The sequence below is a fragment of the Pristis pectinata genome, chromosome 4 (genome assembly GCF_009764475.1).
Source record: "Pristis pectinata isolate sPriPec2 chromosome 4, sPriPec2.1.pri, whole genome shotgun sequence".
In the NCBI taxonomy this organism is placed as follows: domain Eukaryota; kingdom Metazoa; phylum Chordata; class Chondrichthyes; order Rhinopristiformes; family Pristidae; genus Pristis; species Pristis pectinata.
Genome location: NC_067408.1, coordinates 72,184,688 through 72,202,721, shown reverse-complemented (window position 1 = coordinate 72,202,721; position 18,034 = coordinate 72,184,688). Strand labels below are relative to the sequence as shown.

The following is an 18,034-nucleotide window of genomic DNA, read 5'->3' as shown; positions in this document are numbered from 1 at the left end:
TTGTTGCAAGCTGCTCTCTACAGATCTACTCATTACCCTTACTATAATCGTTCAATACCAATACCACTCCCTAGTGCCCTTCCATTCACAGTATAAGTCCTACACTGGTTTGACTAGATGCAGAGATGAGGTTTCCACTGACTGGAGCGCCCAGACCAGGGTCACTGTCTCAAAATAAAATGTTGGCCGTCAGGACAGAGGTAAGAAATTCCTATACCAAGAGAGGGGAGTGAGTTTTAGGAATACACTACCCAATGTGGCTGTGCAGTCAAGGCAGAGGGCAGCATATTTTTGGACATTCAGGGATTCCAGGGAAATGGGATTAGTGCAGGAAAGCGGGGCTGAGGTAAAAGATCAGCCATGATTGTGTTGAATGGCAGAGCAGGCACAAGGGCCAAATGGTCTCCACCTGCTACTCAGAGTCACACAGCACGGATACAGGCCCTTCAGCTCACTGTCCATGCCAACCATCAACCACCCATTCTTACACTAACCCTTCCCTAATCTATTCTCATCAACTACCCCCGAAACACACACACTAGGGGCAATTTACAGTGGCCAGCTAACTACCAACAGGCACGTCCTTGGGAGGTGGAAGGAAACCGAAGCATTCAGGGGAAAACCCACGCAGTAAAAGGGAGAACATGCAAACTCCACACAAACAGCAGCCAAATTCAGGATTGAACCCAGGTCTCTGACGCCATGAGGCAGCGGATCTACTAGGTGCACCACTGCACCGCCCTCACGTTTCACATATTTTTATGCTGGGCGTTGATCGAGTTCAGACGGATTTGCTATCTCATTAACCAGAGATAAAACGTCTTTATTAGTAACATGTACATCGAAACACAGAGTGAAATACATCTTTTTGCATAGAGTGTTCTGGGGACAGCCCGCAAGTGTCACCATGCTTCTGGCACCAACACAGCATGCCCACAGCTTCCTAAGCCGTACGTCTTTGGAATGTGGGAGGAAAACTGGAGCACTCAGAGGAAACCCATGCAGACACACGGGGAGAACGTACAAACTCCTTACAGACAGTGGCAGGAATTGAACCGGGGTCTCTGGTGCTGTGATAGCATTACGCTAACCGCTACACTACAGTGCCTGCCCAGGTGGCCACCAGGACAAGGTGGGGATGCTCCCTGGGCAGAGAGCCCATTGGCTTAACAGAGCCTGTGATCTTTAATTCTAAGGAATGAAATGCAGCTGAACTAATCACTTCACACAGTCAATGCAACAGGAAAACAACCAAAGCAAAATCAGTCTCAAAAACATGAACGTGTCACTAAGGATTGGTTGGAAAGTCCACTTCCTATATCTGTCGCCTTTAATCTGTCTTGTGCTGCAAAGCTGAAAAATGTTTGGGAAAGATAAACTGATAGGATGTTGTTATGTTTCATTACACAGTACAGGCGATAACACAGCCTCCGCTCTAATGGACTAATATAGTTCCCCTGAGGCACAATTGCCAAGCCATTAAGACAGAAGAGTTTGCCAGCAGCTCCTTATCTCCCACAATTTAGCAACTGGTTAAAAGATAATCAGTGAAGGAATGTTATTGTATTGACAGAAATTCCTTTGTCCTTTATGCATAACTAACAAAATTACATAATCATATCCCAGAAACTGGCCAGGCAGCCCAATATCAGCACTTAGGTTCCTCCCATCCTGTTTCATGAAACCCCAGCAACAGATTCTTCTAATCCTGCCACGTTTCTACCCATTTCACCAGCTTGTCTATACTGCCAATACTATCCAGCTCACAGCTGATTATGCCTCAAAGTTCTGTATCATCTGTAAATTTGGAAGTTGTGCCTTGCATAGTCAAGTCTAAGTCATGAATATATATTAAGGAACGTAACAATGCTCCTACTGAACCCCGAGGACACCACTCTACATTTCTCTCCATTCTAACAAATTACTTTTCATTGCTACTGTGCCTTTCCTTAACAAATCATGGCGTTTGTCCCTGATCATTCTTTCTAAATGAAGGTGTGTACAGTCCCTTGAATTTAGCTCCAATAATTATGAGAAATGGCTGAGTCAGCTGTGATGGTCCTTTAAGTACAGGAAGCCAAAAGCTTGGTCAAAAAGCTGATCCAAGTCCTCATGTGGTTCAACATCACGTTTTGTTTGAAATTGTTCCTGTTAAGTCTCTCGGGATATTTTACCATGTTAATGATGCTTTATAAATAGAGCTCGCTGATGATGTTGTTCTACCATGCAACTGCCTTACTTATAATCTCTAGTTTTAGTCTCCTCCACATGAAGAAACCTCTTTCTTTAAATCTCCGTGGTGTAATGGACTCAACTGGCCTCCACCCAGCCTTCTCTTTCTTTGAGAAAAGAGACTGTCTGTTCAACCTTTCCTGATGTTTATCTTTTCAGTTCTGCTAATATCCTTGTGAATCATCTTTTATACCTTCTTTAGTGCTTCCAATATCCACTTTATAATATGAAGAACAAACACTAATTGATTGTTGCTTACTGGGTGACATAACAATACGACATAATCTAAAACATCTGTTTCAGGCCCCAAGGACAATAAGCAGAGATGGCAATGCTATTTTTAATCATGTGCTGGTCATAGTTCTTTAATCAGAGTGAAGTAGAAGCGTCAATCATGAACATATAGACTTATTATTGAGCAGAGTTCACTCAGTGAAAATCGGGTTATTAAAAATTGGCTTCGTATGCAAGTACTATACACTCCCCCAACTTTTTTTAAAATATAAAAATCTTCAATAATTGCAATTAGAAACCACAGATGGAGAAAGATGCTGGAATCTGGAGCAACAAACAATCTGCTGGAGGAACCCAGCAGGTCCTGATGTTGGGTCTCGACCCAAAACGTCAACAATTCCCTTCCACCACTATAGATGCTGCTCGACCTTCTGAGTTCCTCCAGCTAATTGTTTGATGCTCCAAAATGTTTGATTCAGGGTAAATGTTAAAATACACATTAAAACTGGATTATAATTGAGTGTTGATATCGCAATCCTACAGCACAAATCCATCTTTAAGTGTGTACCTTCCAAAGCTCCAGATTCTTCACCAGGGAACGTACAGAAAGGGGTGAAAGATAACAGCTAATAGCCTAGGCCCCTAAAGCCACTCCACATTTCCCCAGGTGCAATTTAGCAAAGCCATCATCATGTCCACTAACATTCAAATCTGCCAATTGTTTTGCATCATTTCAACCCTCGAAGCCAGTCCTGTCCTAACTCAGGAGACATTAACAAACTACCAGCTACTGTTGCCCACTGAAGCAGGAGTAGTGGGCATGGACATTCGACCGAACTGCAGGAGAAAGCACTTCCCTCCCGATGGCGATTTCCCTGGCAATTTCCTGCCACAAGTACCTCACTGCAGCCCAGGAAAACCTCCATGGTCCCTTGTGAAAAGAACATTCATCCTGTGGGCACAGCTATTCATTAGTCTGTTATTCTGACCCATTAGAGGCACTTTCCCAGTGTCCCTTCACCCTTGCCAAATACATTTATTCAGTAGCAACACTCAATAGTAGCTGGAAGAGTGCTGTTTGCATTATTTGTCTCTTCAAGCACTCTGTGCAAAGACTGCACCTGCTGGGCTGTGTGCTGGCAACTGTGAGAACATGAGGCACAACAGCAGGGCACACTGAGCTGACACTGACAATGCTAGTTTGAATGCAGCAGTGCACAGAGAAACCCAACAGCATTGTCCCACGGACCTCGTAATCAAAGTTCTACATTGTGCTGGTCACTTCTGCAGTGAGGGTCATCACCTTTTGACAGTGCATAGTACGGTTATCAAACATGTGGTGATGATGGCCAAAGCTCTGGGGTACTGGTGCACACTCAAAATATGTCCCTGCAAACACCTGGCAAATCTCAAATCCCACATACAGCCTCCCAGTGAAATTACTAATTGAATATCCTGCATTGACGACATCCTAGGATCAATATTTAATTCTACTTTCTGCAAAGAAAACAAATTTAGATCTTTAAGCCTCTGTCAAGGGGAAAGTAATTGTTTCTCCCAGATTAATGGATTTTAATGCATTCCAGTTTATTTGAGTAATGTATACAAGAACAGCAAGTGCTGAAAATACTCAGCAAGTCAGGCAGCATCTGAGGAGAAAGAAATAGAACTTTTCAGGTGAATGATCCTTCATCAGATAAAGTTGATGGGCTTGATGATGTCTGCACTTTGGGGAAGTCCGAAATGCAGAACTCTATTTCTCTCTCCACAGATGCTGCCTGACCAATTTTCAGGACTCTGTTCTTATACTGTACATGTTGTATTCTTACAGTGTACATTCCAGGTGGATAGATAGCTATACAGGGGCAGTAAGACGAGAAGACTTTAGGGATTTGTACACACAACTCCTACAAAATGGTGCTTTGCAGTTAGAATTTACATTAACTTGGAGGAAAGCTTTACTGTGCAAATTTCTGGTTGCCTCAGTGCCCATTGGGAAATTTATTGCCTTAGATCTTGGTTGGATTTTTGTACACCACAGCAGTTGTAGAATTCCCACAAGTGACACCAACACACAAAATTTGTCTGCAGTACGATTTTCAAACTCATTGGTCTGAATAACAACAGCTCTAATTTACTCAGAGAACAAACGGGCTTTGAAACCCCATTCCCCCAAACACTGTACTGTTTAAAAGGGCTGGCACCCAAACTCTTTGTCCTTACTGAGACTTAGGAATTTGTACCACCTCTAATACAGCAGCAGGCAAGAATAACCCTGACACTAGGAAACTGAGACTGACAATGATCATGACCTTTGTGGCAAAGCCTTGACTGCTCTGCCACATAAGTCAGGGTCATGGTCATTCTCAGTTTCCCTGTATCGGGATTATTCTTACCTGCTGCTGCTGATCCCTGCCGCATTTCACAGTCTGCTGCTCACTGCAATGTGAGGGCGGTCACAAACTCCTTTAGCTCGCAGGCCCAGGCAGGGTCACTTGCCTGAATTCTAGGCTTCCCCAAAGTGCAGATATTAAGAAACTGCCCTCATATTCTTATCAAGGCCTCCCCGGCAGTCTCATACCAAGAACACCTGGTGCAACCCTGCAGAGTCCAGCAAAGGGAAAACACTTCCTGCAGGTTCCTCCACCTGTCTCTACCCCTTTGCAACATTTTTCCACCCACTTATTTCCTTGCCGATTCCGTTCACACAGTAGCAACACTCTCCAATAACTATAAGAGTGTTGGATGTTGTTCTCTATGCTGTTGAACTGGCTGTAAAGACATTGTCAGTTTCAGCCCAGCACTGCACAGGGACATGTCGTTCCATGGACCTCTCAACTCAAGTTTTCCCTCTTTATGCAACTTTCACAACTAGCATCAGGGTGAACCACAACACTAATTTAATGCCAAAAGACACTTCTGGAGCTACCTCTAGGTCCTTGTTCCATCATCTCAACAAATACATTGCCATGATTAATGTAAGCATTGCAGATTGAACAGGAGGGAGGATTTAAGTCTGAACTATAAACCTGAATGAATATGCAGACTGGCTAGTAAACCTTGTGGTAATAAACTATAAATTCCTTCCCTGGAGACCCGCTGCAATGGCAACCAATCAATAGTACTTGATTGTGCAAGATCATTCACAATTAATTGAGCTGGGATATGAAAACAGGTCAAGTGCTGACTCAAACCAACCAAGGAAAATTTATCCTCCACATTATCAGTAGGCAGATACCCTGTAGTTTTCCCAAAGCTGGAATTGTTGTCGAGAATTGAGTTGACTGTTAGAAACTGCTCAGAAGTTGAAAGGTTTATAGGAGCTGAATCCCTTATTGCACATTATTTTGCTGAATTACAGCAGCTGGATCCCTCATTATTGCCCGATATTCTCAGATCCTTAATAAAACATGTATAAACAAATGCTTCTGACACTGGCCCACAGAGGAAAGTGGTAACTCTTACAGAACTTGACAAGGTTGAGGTAAAGTTATTGTTTCTTCCTGGGTGGGCTGTCTAGAATCAAAGGTCATTTCCTTTGAATAAGGGACTGGCCAATCAGGACCAAGATGGGAAAACTTTCCTCACCCAGAGGATAATGAATCTTTGGAATTCCCTACCCAAGAGGCTCAGCTGCTGAGTACAAGACAGGGAAAAGTATTTTTAGATATTAAGGGAATCAAAGGATTGGTGGGGATGGGGGAGGGGTAGTGCAGGAGAGTGGACTTGGGGTAAAAGATCAGCATGATCCTTTTGTATTGCAGAGCAGGCTCGAGGGGCCGAATGGTGTACTCCTGCTTCTATTCCTGATGCAAGGTCAGCAGGACATTTGCTGAGTGAGCAAGAGTTCTGTACAGCACACTGTTCACACATCAGAGCAAGGTTTTGATTGCTGTTGTAATGCTTCTACAAACTAATAATTTGAATGGTTCCCCTGTGGATTTGGGAGACAGTAGGTGCTAGATCTCAGTGGGATGGCAGGGAGGGGCAGAGCATTTCCTTCACTTCATAACAGCCCAAGCTGCTCTGAGCAGAGACCTCTGCCCCTCCCATGCATGGTACAATGAGAAGTTCTGTGGCAAAAGACTGCCACCAAGTATCTCTATTTGTAAATCAACATCAACACAGTAAAACATCCCAATCAACTTCACAGTAGCAATATCAAACAAGACACATAATGGATCTTGGGTGTAATGTGAATTTTAAGGAGTGTTTCAAAGTTTCAGCCAACAAGGGTAATTAAATTTAAATTAGACAATGTAAATAACATATGGATCTAATGTTAAAAATAATTCTCAATTATTGGACAAGAACTTGTAAAACTGATGGTGAGATTACAATAATATAAACAATGTCGTTTGAGTTTCAGTCTATGGCTTTCCACTTTCTTTCTTGTGCGCCCAACCTCTCTCTCCCTGCCCCTGGTGGACATGCTGACAGAGGTTTAGGTATTTTTTTTTACAGTGTAGATACTGTACATGTGTTTGTTACAGTAAATAATGACTTGATCAGAATAATAACAATTTAATTTCATGCACATGACAGAAGATGGTGATTTAAATGTTGTACTTTAGGGAAACATTTGCAAGCCTACATGAGATAGAGTAGGGGAGTGAAATTAATCGAACAGCTTTTTCAAAAGAGCACATTTTTCTGAATGTAGCTTCTCATTATAAAGAAGATGAATTTTTCAGCCATCTTAGGCTACAGTATATTTGTCACAATCCTTTCCTAAGCTTCCCTTAACTGGGTTCACTATTCCAGGTTGAACAATCCAGCTTTAGAATATGACAGGCAGGATAATCAGTTCCAGATGCCACTATTAATTGTCCAAGAAGGCTAAACCTTTTTGGGGAGGAATGGTCTGGAAGGCAGGATTAAATCCCAGACATAATCACAGCTAACCTGAAAGGTTTATTTACATGTAAACTGAGAATCCTATCTTACAGGAACTAAACAATCTTGGTCATTAGAAAATAACGGGAACGTGTGCACTAAGAATGTTCTTAACTCGAGTAGCAATCAGCCATCGGGAAATCTCCGCAGCCACGAAAGAAAATGTCTGGATGAAACAAAAATCAGCTGGCAGGCTCATTAGGATTCGTTCCAAATACTGTTCATTTCTATGCGTTTGTTAACACTGCCCATGCCAATGAAATAAATCCTGAAAGTTTTTACTGCATTGCTATCCAGGAAACAAAAGCATACTGAAAACAGTATGGAAACTTTACCAGCTATCCTGTACATTTGATCAAGGTCTTTGTAAACCAACAGCATGCAGCCAATAATCAGGCTGAACTCCTATATCACTCAGGACTGATTAGTCAACCATTGCCACTGAAGATTGCTAATATTTATATTAAAACAAAAACTGATATGCACTTGTGCATGTAACAGAGCAACTTTTTGTCTACATTGTACTTTTAAGGTGCTTATGTATGAATTTTTCTCCAACATGTTCAGGATGCATCCAGCGCAGTTTAAAAATTCCACATTAATGTATGTTAGCTCAAGGTTCCACATGAAATTTAATTTTTTTTTAAAGTTATTGCTTCTGTTGGATAATTAAAACATTTGTAAGAATTCTGAACTGAACCATAAGACCCAAAACTGTGAATCACTAAATTGAATTTATATATGAATAGTAAATACTTATTAAACCAAATGTAACAAGCTGTGCCTGATACTGTAGTGCATATGATCGTGAGCGTATCCATACGAAATGTGTGGGCCATATGCTATGATTCGATATATCACTGTACCAGGCATCACTGTAGGCTGGGAGTTCACTACCTTCAATGAAGCGTGCTCCAAAGTTTTATCATCCTTGGTCACCAGCAGCCCTACAATGCCCTCAGACACTGCATCATGACAGACAAACAGAGCGAAACTGCCTACCACATCCACTTTTGGGACTGGTTCTCTTTGAAGGTGGAAATACCTTGAAATGATAACCGAACCTAAAGTGGTTTCTCCACTATCTTTCATCTTTGCTGAGATGGAGGAGGAAGTGAATTGTGGAGAGGATTGGGATGGAGGACAGAGGACAGTGTGGGGAAAAGGGACTGGGAATTGGGGAGAGAATTGTGAAAGGAGGAGGGGAGGCAGACTGCAGGGTGAGGAGAGGAGTGTGGGACGGTGGCGTGGGGATAGGATCCATTTGCTGAGACAAGGGTTGATAGAGCAAGCTTGATTAGACAGTAGGTGGGGTGGGGTTGGGGGCTGTTGGTCGAAAAACAAATCAGGAGGGCCTGCGTTTTGGGTTCAGGTGATGGTCAGGGAAAAATGGTGGGTAGATAGGGACATCTGAAGTTGAGGGTGGGGTTGGGATGAAACCAATTCCAACCCACTCAACACTTAAAGAACCTACCTCGAAGAAGATGGGTGCCTTAGACTTGGCAACAGTGGTGCTGGTAAATTGGGCCCTTTAAGAAATGCTGAAGCACCTTTGTCCTAGTGAAGACCCGCTTCAGTTGCAAGACCACTACAGGTTGTGTGTGGACACAAGTGATGTTGACACAAGAGTTGCACAGCGGTTGACATCACTCCACCTGCATAGCATGTGCACACACACCATGAGGATCTGCACCCAATTCTGGGAGTGCACTACTAGTACACAATGCATCCATCAAAATTTACAGACCACTATCTTCCTCCAAAACTCCTCACTGAACAAACCCGTCTTCTAGCACGAAAAATAACACAAATGAACACAAAACAACATTTACATTCTCTCTGCAGAGCTGCTTGATTACAAAAAAAACAGCCACACGGGCATCTTACTTGAGTATTTCTAGGCAACTCAAGAGTTGTGAAATAAATCATCACCAGCTCAAGATCAGAAAAAAAAAATCATACGTCAGAGCTGATTAAATTATAAAATTTATTGAAAGGAATTGAAACCCAGATGCAAATTTCTACCTCAACATGGCATGTGGGAATTTAAGACCCAGTGTGGTTTACAGACACAGCTATCATTTTTAAGGCTGTAACTGTTAATACAGTAGATCTGCGATAATCTCATTGCTTGGAAATCCTGATGGTTTGGTATCTGGATCACTGGGCTATGTTCCCTATAAACTACACTACCACTGCAAATTTAAAGTGTGTTGCTGTATTAATAGAAGTGATATCTAATTGTCCAGAAGATCTGCTAACCCAGCGCCAAAGTCCCAAGGGTGCAGAATTTTATTGTATTAAATTCAATTACAAGTTCCTTTGGAACAGAAACTGACCACATGATATAAAATAAAACAGAAATTGCTAGAAACACTCAGCAGGTCAGGCAGCACCTGTGCAAAGAGAAACAGAGTTGACATTTCAGAAGGTCCATATAATCTTGCCAAAAAGCAATAATATTCTTAGTCTGGTGATGGCTCTGTACACTTCTACAGACTGTAAGGTATAATTACACTTGATGCTCAAATGGGCAATTTCTATTACAAACTGGGATATACAAATTAAAATAAGATATCTTTATTAGTCACATGTACATCAAAACACACAGTGAAATGCATCTTTTGCGTAGAGTGTTCTGGGCACATCCTGGAAGTGTTGCCATGCCTCCGGCACCAACACAGCATGCCCACAACTTCTTAACCCGTACATCTTGGGAATGTGGGAGGAAACCGGCGCACCCCGAGGAAACCCACGCAGACATGGGGAGAACGTACAAACTCCTTACAGACAGGGGCTGGAATTGAACCTGGGTCACTGATGCTGTAATAGTGTTACGCTAACCGGTACACTACTGTGCCTGCCCAATTCAAGGGAGAAACACAAGGGACTGCAGATGCTGGAAACCAAGAGCATCGCACAAAGGAGCTGGAGGAACTCAGCGTGTCAGGCAGCATCTATGGAGGGAAACGGACAGTTGATGTTGTGGGTCGAGACCCTTCATCAGGACTGGTGAAGGGTCTCGACCTACAACGTCGACTGTCCATTTCCCTCCATATATGCTGCCTGACCTGCTGAGTTACCTCAGCTTCTTTGTGTGTTGCTCTACATACAAAAGCAAAACTGGAAAAGAAAATGTACAAAAGCCTTCTATGGTTAACATGTGTGTGTATACATAGGAATTGCAAACACAATGTTCAAATCATAATAAATCAACATATGAAGGTTGTAGAGATTAATTTTCTCACTATACCAGCAACAAATGGTTAAATTCATTTGCCCTTATTGCAGATATGCACAGAACTGTTCACATTTGTTCCTCACTAGATTGTGGTTGTGTAACTGGACACAATTAATCTAGAGCATTAGAGAAATTATCAGACGTGTATTGAGATCCCACCATAGCTGCTAGAAATTTAAACTCCATTAAATACATAAATTTGGAATCTGCACTGCTACTAAACTGTCATGGAAGAAAATAAAAGAAACTGAAGATGATAGAAATCAAATAAAAACAGAAAATGAAGGAAACACTCAGCAGACCAGGCAGCATCTGTGGAGTGAGATCAGAGTTAACGTTTCAGACCAAAGAACCCACTTAACAGGGAAAGGGAAAGGCAGCTGCTGTCCTTATCTGCTCTGGCCTATGCTTAACATCAGACCAATAACAATATGGCAAAATCTTAGCTGCCCTTTGAAAAGGCATGATAAACTACTCAGTTTATCAAACCACCATGAGAAACAATAACCACAAAACAGACAGGTTTACTTGGCATTAGCCACTGGATTCAAACATATCAAAAGGTACCAGGAGTGGGGGGGGGGGGGGGGGGGTGGTGGGATGGTGGCAAAGAGTGGAGGAAAGAGCTGAAGGGTGTATAAACACTCTGGAGTCAATGTTCAGGGCCCCCAATCTCTCCAAGGAAACCTCTGGCTGCTAATCACTACAATCCTCTCTCAGCTAATGAGCAAGCACTGCTCCACCTGGAACATAAGTTGGGAGTTGCACTGTGGAGAGCATGGGTGCAGAATGGACTTGAGGTGGAGAGTTCGAAGTCCATCAATCCATCACCAAACACAGCTTGGTAGCATCACTGCTGACTGAATTCTAAAGCACAGCTCAAAGACTGGCGCTGAAGAGATAAAACCTCCTCAACCTCATCCTCACCAAATCTACTAGCTGTCATGAAATGTGCCTACACCAGTATTGATATGATGAGATAAGATTTCCCCACATCCTGAAAGCTCTCTCCAGCTTGTTGTGTGAACTAATACCAGGCTAACTGGGACAGACTCAGGACAAACCTAGCAGCTCAAAACTGGTCATCTATCAGGCAGTTGGGGGCCATCACATTCCACCGCTATCACCTTGTGGCCTAGCTATCTCATTCTAATATTACCTAAAGGCCAGGCTCAGTGAACAGCATAGAAAAAGCAGCATTAACCACCACACTGGCAAAATATGGGATGAAATTCAAACTGAAGAGAAGCAGCATGCTAAAGGCAGAGCTAAGCAATCCTCCAACAAATGGAGGCTCTGCAATCTTATCACATACAATCATGAAAAGTTGAAAGCCAACTGAACGATCACAAGTGAGAGAGAAAAGGCTGAAGTGTTTGCTCCCATCTTCATCCAGACCTACCGAATGAAGGTTCACAGCATCCTCCCGAGGTCCCTGTCATCACAGAGGCCAGTCTCCAGACAAACTGATTCACTCCACCAAGATATCAATAAACGTGAGCATACTGAATAAAGGCTACAGGTCCAACAAATCCTGGCTATTGTGCCAAAGCCTTATGCTCCAGAACTGGATGCGATTCTGGCATTACTGTTCCATTGGTATCACCTCAACCAAGCAGAAAACTATTTTGTTCAGACATAGGACAAATCCAATATGGACAATTACTACCAATTAGTTTTCTCACAATCATCAAAATGATGGAAGGGTTTGTTAATTGCTCACCAAAAACCTGATGTCCAGTTTGGCATCACACCTCACTGTAATAATAGCCTGTACTGAAGTGAAGGAGCTGACTTTCAGAGATGCGGTGAGAATGATTTTAAGGTGCCAAAGGGCCCCAGTGGCTACAGTCACACCTCAAAGGAAGATTGTCAGAGGGAAATGTGCCCCAAAACTTCACTACAGCAAATCCTTGACATCGTATCCTTGACTTAACTTCAGCTGCTTCATCAACAACCTTTTGTCCATGATAAGGTAATCAAGTGGAGATGTTTGCTAATGATTGCACAGTGATTGATTCCATTCACATCTCTTCAGATAATGTTGGCATTCAGCATGGGCTGGTAAATGTCAAGTAACATTTGCATCATCCAAGTGCCGGGCAACAACCACCTCCAATGAGATAGCGTGTGCCCATCTCCATTTTAGATTCACCACCATTACCAAATGTCCCACCATCACCATTCTGGGGGCTGACCATTAACCAGAACTTGACTAGATTAGATATCCAAATATGGTGCAACAAAAGAGGCTGAAAAACTGGTATCATACAATCAAGCGAGCTTCCTCCTAATTCACTAAAGCGTTTCACCATCCACAAAGCTCAAAGCAGAAATGTGATGGAATGCTCCCCACTTATCTGGATCACTGCAGCTCCAACAACACCCAAAAATGTCAACATCATCCCAAACAAAGCAGCCTGCCTGACTGGCAACTGATACCCACAATCTCTACCATCAGGGCACTGCAACAAATCCTCAAGGTGCTTTGACAGCAACTTCAAAGATCTCTATCCCCAACACTTCCACGTTCTCCTCCAGGTCTCTCACAATCCTGGCTTGGAAATATACATCTGATCCTTCATTGTCACTGGATCTAAATCCTGGAACATTCTACTCAAAGACAGTGCGAGAAGTCCTTCACTTGAAAGATTGCAGTGGGTTAAGGCAGTGGGTCACCACCACCTTCTGCAGGGCAATTAGATATGAGCAATACATGCTGGCCTTATCAGATCTCATGATTGAATTTGGAAAGTCCATCATTCATCAATGTTACTGTATATGCCAGTATGGTTAATTCAACCTGTCACCTCATTACATAAATCCACTACACATTCAAATGCCCTTTTCATTTCTTAAACTCTATATGTTTAAACATGTGTGGAGTTATTTGGAGCAGCATACATATTTTGACCACAGAAGACTCCATGGTATTATTCATAAAAGAGGGGAGTTCTCCAAATATCCTAGCCAACATTTATCCCTCAACCAACTGAAACAGAAGATAGGGTCACTTACTTCACTGCTCTTACTGAGAGCTGACTGTGCAGAGGTTAGCTGCTGCATTTTCTTACATTTCAATCATAATTTCAAATAAAATGCATCTGTATTTGTGGAGCACTATGGGATGAGCTGGATGGTAAAAAGCACTTTTAAATGAAATCCTTCTTCTGCAGCTTAAGGGACCACACAAGACTCAAAGCCTGAAAACAGTAAGAACATAAAAACGAGATACAGGAATAGACCACTTGGCCCCTCAAGCTTACCCCGCCATTTAGTAAGATTGTGGTTGATCTTTTACTCCAGCTTCTCTTCTTGTTCTAATGCCAATCCCTCAATTCTTTAATTTCTAAATATCTATCAATCCCTGTCTTGAATTCCAAAATTCAACTGTTTAGATTGTGATCAGTTCAGATCAACCTCCAGATCTGCACTCTTGGGGCAAATGCATTTCATTAGAAAGATCTCCATGAAGCCCATGATATGGAACTGTTCAAACTACTTCCCAGAAAGATTGGGGAAGATGTAGGTTCACTGTTGATGACAGCTCTCTGGACTTCCCTTGAGAGAAGGCACTAACATTCAGTGCTTGGTCTGAAGGATCCATTGAGTTTCACTAGCAAGCCTGAAGGTGCATCAAATTCACATGGGTCCAATGCAAATCTCGAGAGTCATTGCTCCTTTTCAACCCAACAACGGGAAATGAGACCTAGAATCTAAGCCAATGCTGGAATTAATTAGAGATGAAAAGCAAAAATAAACCCATAAATGTAAATTGAAAGTAGATATTCTGTAAAATACACAGTTGGTTGAAAGAGAGCTGTAACATAGATTATTCTCTCCCCTTCATTGTTGAGTGTTGTTTCTTTCAAAGCTGGAATAAATAAATTTGCGCAGGAACTTCTAGCTATTAAAAAGGATGAGGAGATGATTTTATTCAATTTCACATTGTATTTAGTCCGGGGAATTTCAAAGAAAGGCTGATGTAATCTGAACCTTTAAATAGATTTATATTTCTCACATAAGAAAGTCATCTGACTTAAAGTCGTCAGCTCACACAGAAATGGTAACCAATTTTTTGTGGCTGAGTGGGTGTTTACCGCATGATTTTTTAAAAAAGAAATACTGTGGCTACTTGATCCTTATGGATTCCTGCTGGAAAAGCTCATTCCGCAAGCCATCTGCACTTGTGACCACAAGAAGATCAAACAGAATTGTGCCATGATGCTGTGCTGCAGCACTTCTTTGAAACAGGACTGGCTTTCTGAAGCACCCTCCTTTTAGCTGAAAAGAGTAGTCCACCTTGTCCACCTACAGCGAGTCCAGTTCTTTGCACAATTCATTTTTGGTGAATTGTTTCATGACTAGATCTGATGGAATAACTTCTCAGACCAGAGGTCAATGCCAACTAGCAAAATTCACACTGCTTATCGTTGCTTTACATAGAAAATAATGCTAGGCAGTGGTGTATTTCACACATTGTTTAATCAAGATGTTCATAAATAGAGTTCACAGATTTAAAACTTTAGGCAAAGCTTCCAAGAGGTGAAACTTTTCATGTAGGGGGTAGTTATCATTTGGAACTCAAAGCCTGTAAGGGTGATAGAAACAGGGGATGGATGGAAACTTGAGGGAAAATAAGTTAAAGGGCAATGAGGCAAGACCAGGGAAACATAACAGATACACAAGGGATTCTGCAGATGCTGGAATCTGGAGCAACACACACAAAGTGCTGGAGGAACTCAGCAGGTCAGGCAGCATCTATGGAGGGAAATAAACAGTTGACGTTTCGGGTCAAGACCCTTCATCAGGACTGGAAAGGAAGAGGGCAGAAGCCAGAATAATAAGGTTCTCTACCAGGGCAGGCAAAGACTCAATGGCTTGAAAGACCTTCTTCTATGCTTCAACAATCCTGCAATTCTATCTTTATCCTCTACCTGAATCCCAATGAAACCAAACAATTCAGCATTCACCTCTTAAAGAAAAACTATCTATCATTTTTCTTTCTTTGAAAAGAATCCAGGTCAAGTATTCTTTTTCTCCCAAATAAAATAATGTTACATGTAAAACCTTCTCCAGTTTGAGGGGCCCAATTTTATAGCTTCTGATTTTCATTCCAATGTGTGGTTATGTAATTTGGAAGACCAATGGAATGCTACAAATCATAATGCTGTTGGTAGCCTCCAAAAATGGCTTTAAATAGGGCTTGGCTTTAGAGCTGAACTCTGCAGTTAATTAAACTGTTTTGCAGCAACAGCTTAAGTTGTTACACATCATCAGCTAGAGGAGGTTTCAAACTGATGTTCTTCTGCCTCCCCCCCCCACCACTTCCAAAACTTCCCCAAAGAAAAGTAGACAGGGACCACCTGCATTTGATATCCCAGGGTAATAAGCATGGCCTGTGGACATGTGATTGTGCAGACCCAGCCTCTGGTAGGTTCCGTGAACTTTAATTTATTAGTTCACAGGACATGGACATCACCAGCATTTATTGTCCATCAGAGAAACAAAGGACTGCAGATGCTGGAATCTAGATGAAAAACACTATGATGCTAGAAGAACTCAACAGGCCAGGCAGCATCCGTGGAGAAGAGCACTGCCTCCTGACCCGAAATGTTGACTGCCTGCTTTTCTCCACGGATGCTGCCTGGTCTGCTGAGTTCCTCCAGCATCATAGTTTTTCTCATTTATTGCCCATCCCTGTTCCACCTTAACTGAAGAGGCACTTAGAGTCAACCACATCAATGTGTCTGGAGTCGCGTTTCGGCCTGAATGAACCAGATGCATTTTCTAACTATCCAGTTGTTTTGTAGATATCATCATCAATGAGTTTTTGCTTGCTTTAAAGATGTGCAGATTATTAATCTGAAATAACTCATTCACCAAGGTCTCTAGTCTACTAATCTGGTAATTCAACCACCACCCCACCATCATGTAACAGGAGTGAATCTTCCTGCCTCGTTTGCCTGGCACATCAGCCTACAGACAGTGGAATCCGAGGCTCAGATACACTCAGTCTTGGGATGAGCACCTGGTATAGTGCATCCTCCACTGCCTTGCTTCTCCAAAGCTCGTGGAAGCCTCACATTTCCTTAAGGGCTCAATGAGTATAATTACCCTTCACGTGAATGCAAGATTTCAATTCCCTAAAGGCCCATGTTCCTGCCATTTTGAGCTGCATTTTGCACTGAAATAGATGTGTCATGAAGCCCGTAGTTTGGAGCCCTCAATGTCTCAACCTATCTCATCAGATTTTCCCAATTCAGACACATGCTTCCCCAAGTGACCAGTGGCCAAAGAAATCACTAAAGGACCAGCAAAAGGGAACAAGTCACTCAAAACTAAGAATGGTTCCATTCAATCCAGTTCAGACATTCAAGGTCTGACTTCTAACTCCCACTGTGGAATGCTGAGACACATGATGTCTACCTCCAGGTACAAAATGGGAGGAGATTAAGTGTATCCTTGCCAAAGGCCCCTTGAAAACTCTGTTGAATTCTGCCGCCATTAATCGGGAAATAGCACACACATCTTTTCACTGCATTTAAAAAATTAACTGGTAAAAGCAATTTCAATACAATGGGGTAAAAAGTCTAAGCATACAATTCCAATCCCTTTCAAATGTGAAATTTGACACAAAGCCTTTCCAGTCTGTCACAGAATCTGAACCAAAGCCTACACTGCTGAAACACTTGATCATCATGTCGACAGTTCAAATTCACACAAGTATTCCTGCGAAAAGCCGTAATTGCCATCTATTTATGCAAAACCACAGTTCTATTGAGCAACGCAATCTAAATAACTTGCTGCACAATTTTCCAGGCAAGAGGCTTTTTCATTTGTACTGACCATAATTGATTTAATTATGGAAATCTCAAGTTCAAAGAAGATGGACCAAAACAGCAAGGAAATCTTATGTCTTTAAGTAGGGCTGTGTCAGCCCAAACTGGTGGAGAGTTATTTGCAGTACATCTTGCAATTATAGAGCATTTTTGTACATGATCATATTCTGCCGAGCCCAAGAGGATAACAGGTCTTAAACCCTGTCGGGGCTGAATTACCTTTTATACTGCATTAAATTAAAACGGTTAGTCTCTCCAAATGTGCATTTTGATGATGATGAACACTGTGCTGACAACCTCCATTTAGAAAAGACTTATTCCGACAAGTGAATCCCATTACTGTCTGGTAAAGCATTAAATCACTGATGGTGGCTTTTGGTGAGAGCCGCACGACTGGACTAGATTTACCGAGTCTGGTGAAGCATTGAATTCTATCACATCGATCACCGACAACACCCCAACACTCCTGAAATCTGACTTCCTATCCACCATAATATCTGGTGAATGTGTGTCAGTGGCATCGCAATAACAATGCAGATGGAAATTTCTAACCAAATATGATAAAATGGCATATTTTAAAATTGATTTA

General features: G+C 42.1%; 1 protein-coding gene across 4 annotated transcripts in view; it reads right to left on the bottom strand.

Annotated features, from left to right (window-relative positions):
- The window catches only part of LOC127569991 (proteolipid protein DM gamma), a 145,624-nt gene that overhangs the window by 46,866 nt on the left and 80,724 nt on the right, over positions 1-18,034 (bottom strand). The window lies entirely within an intron of this gene.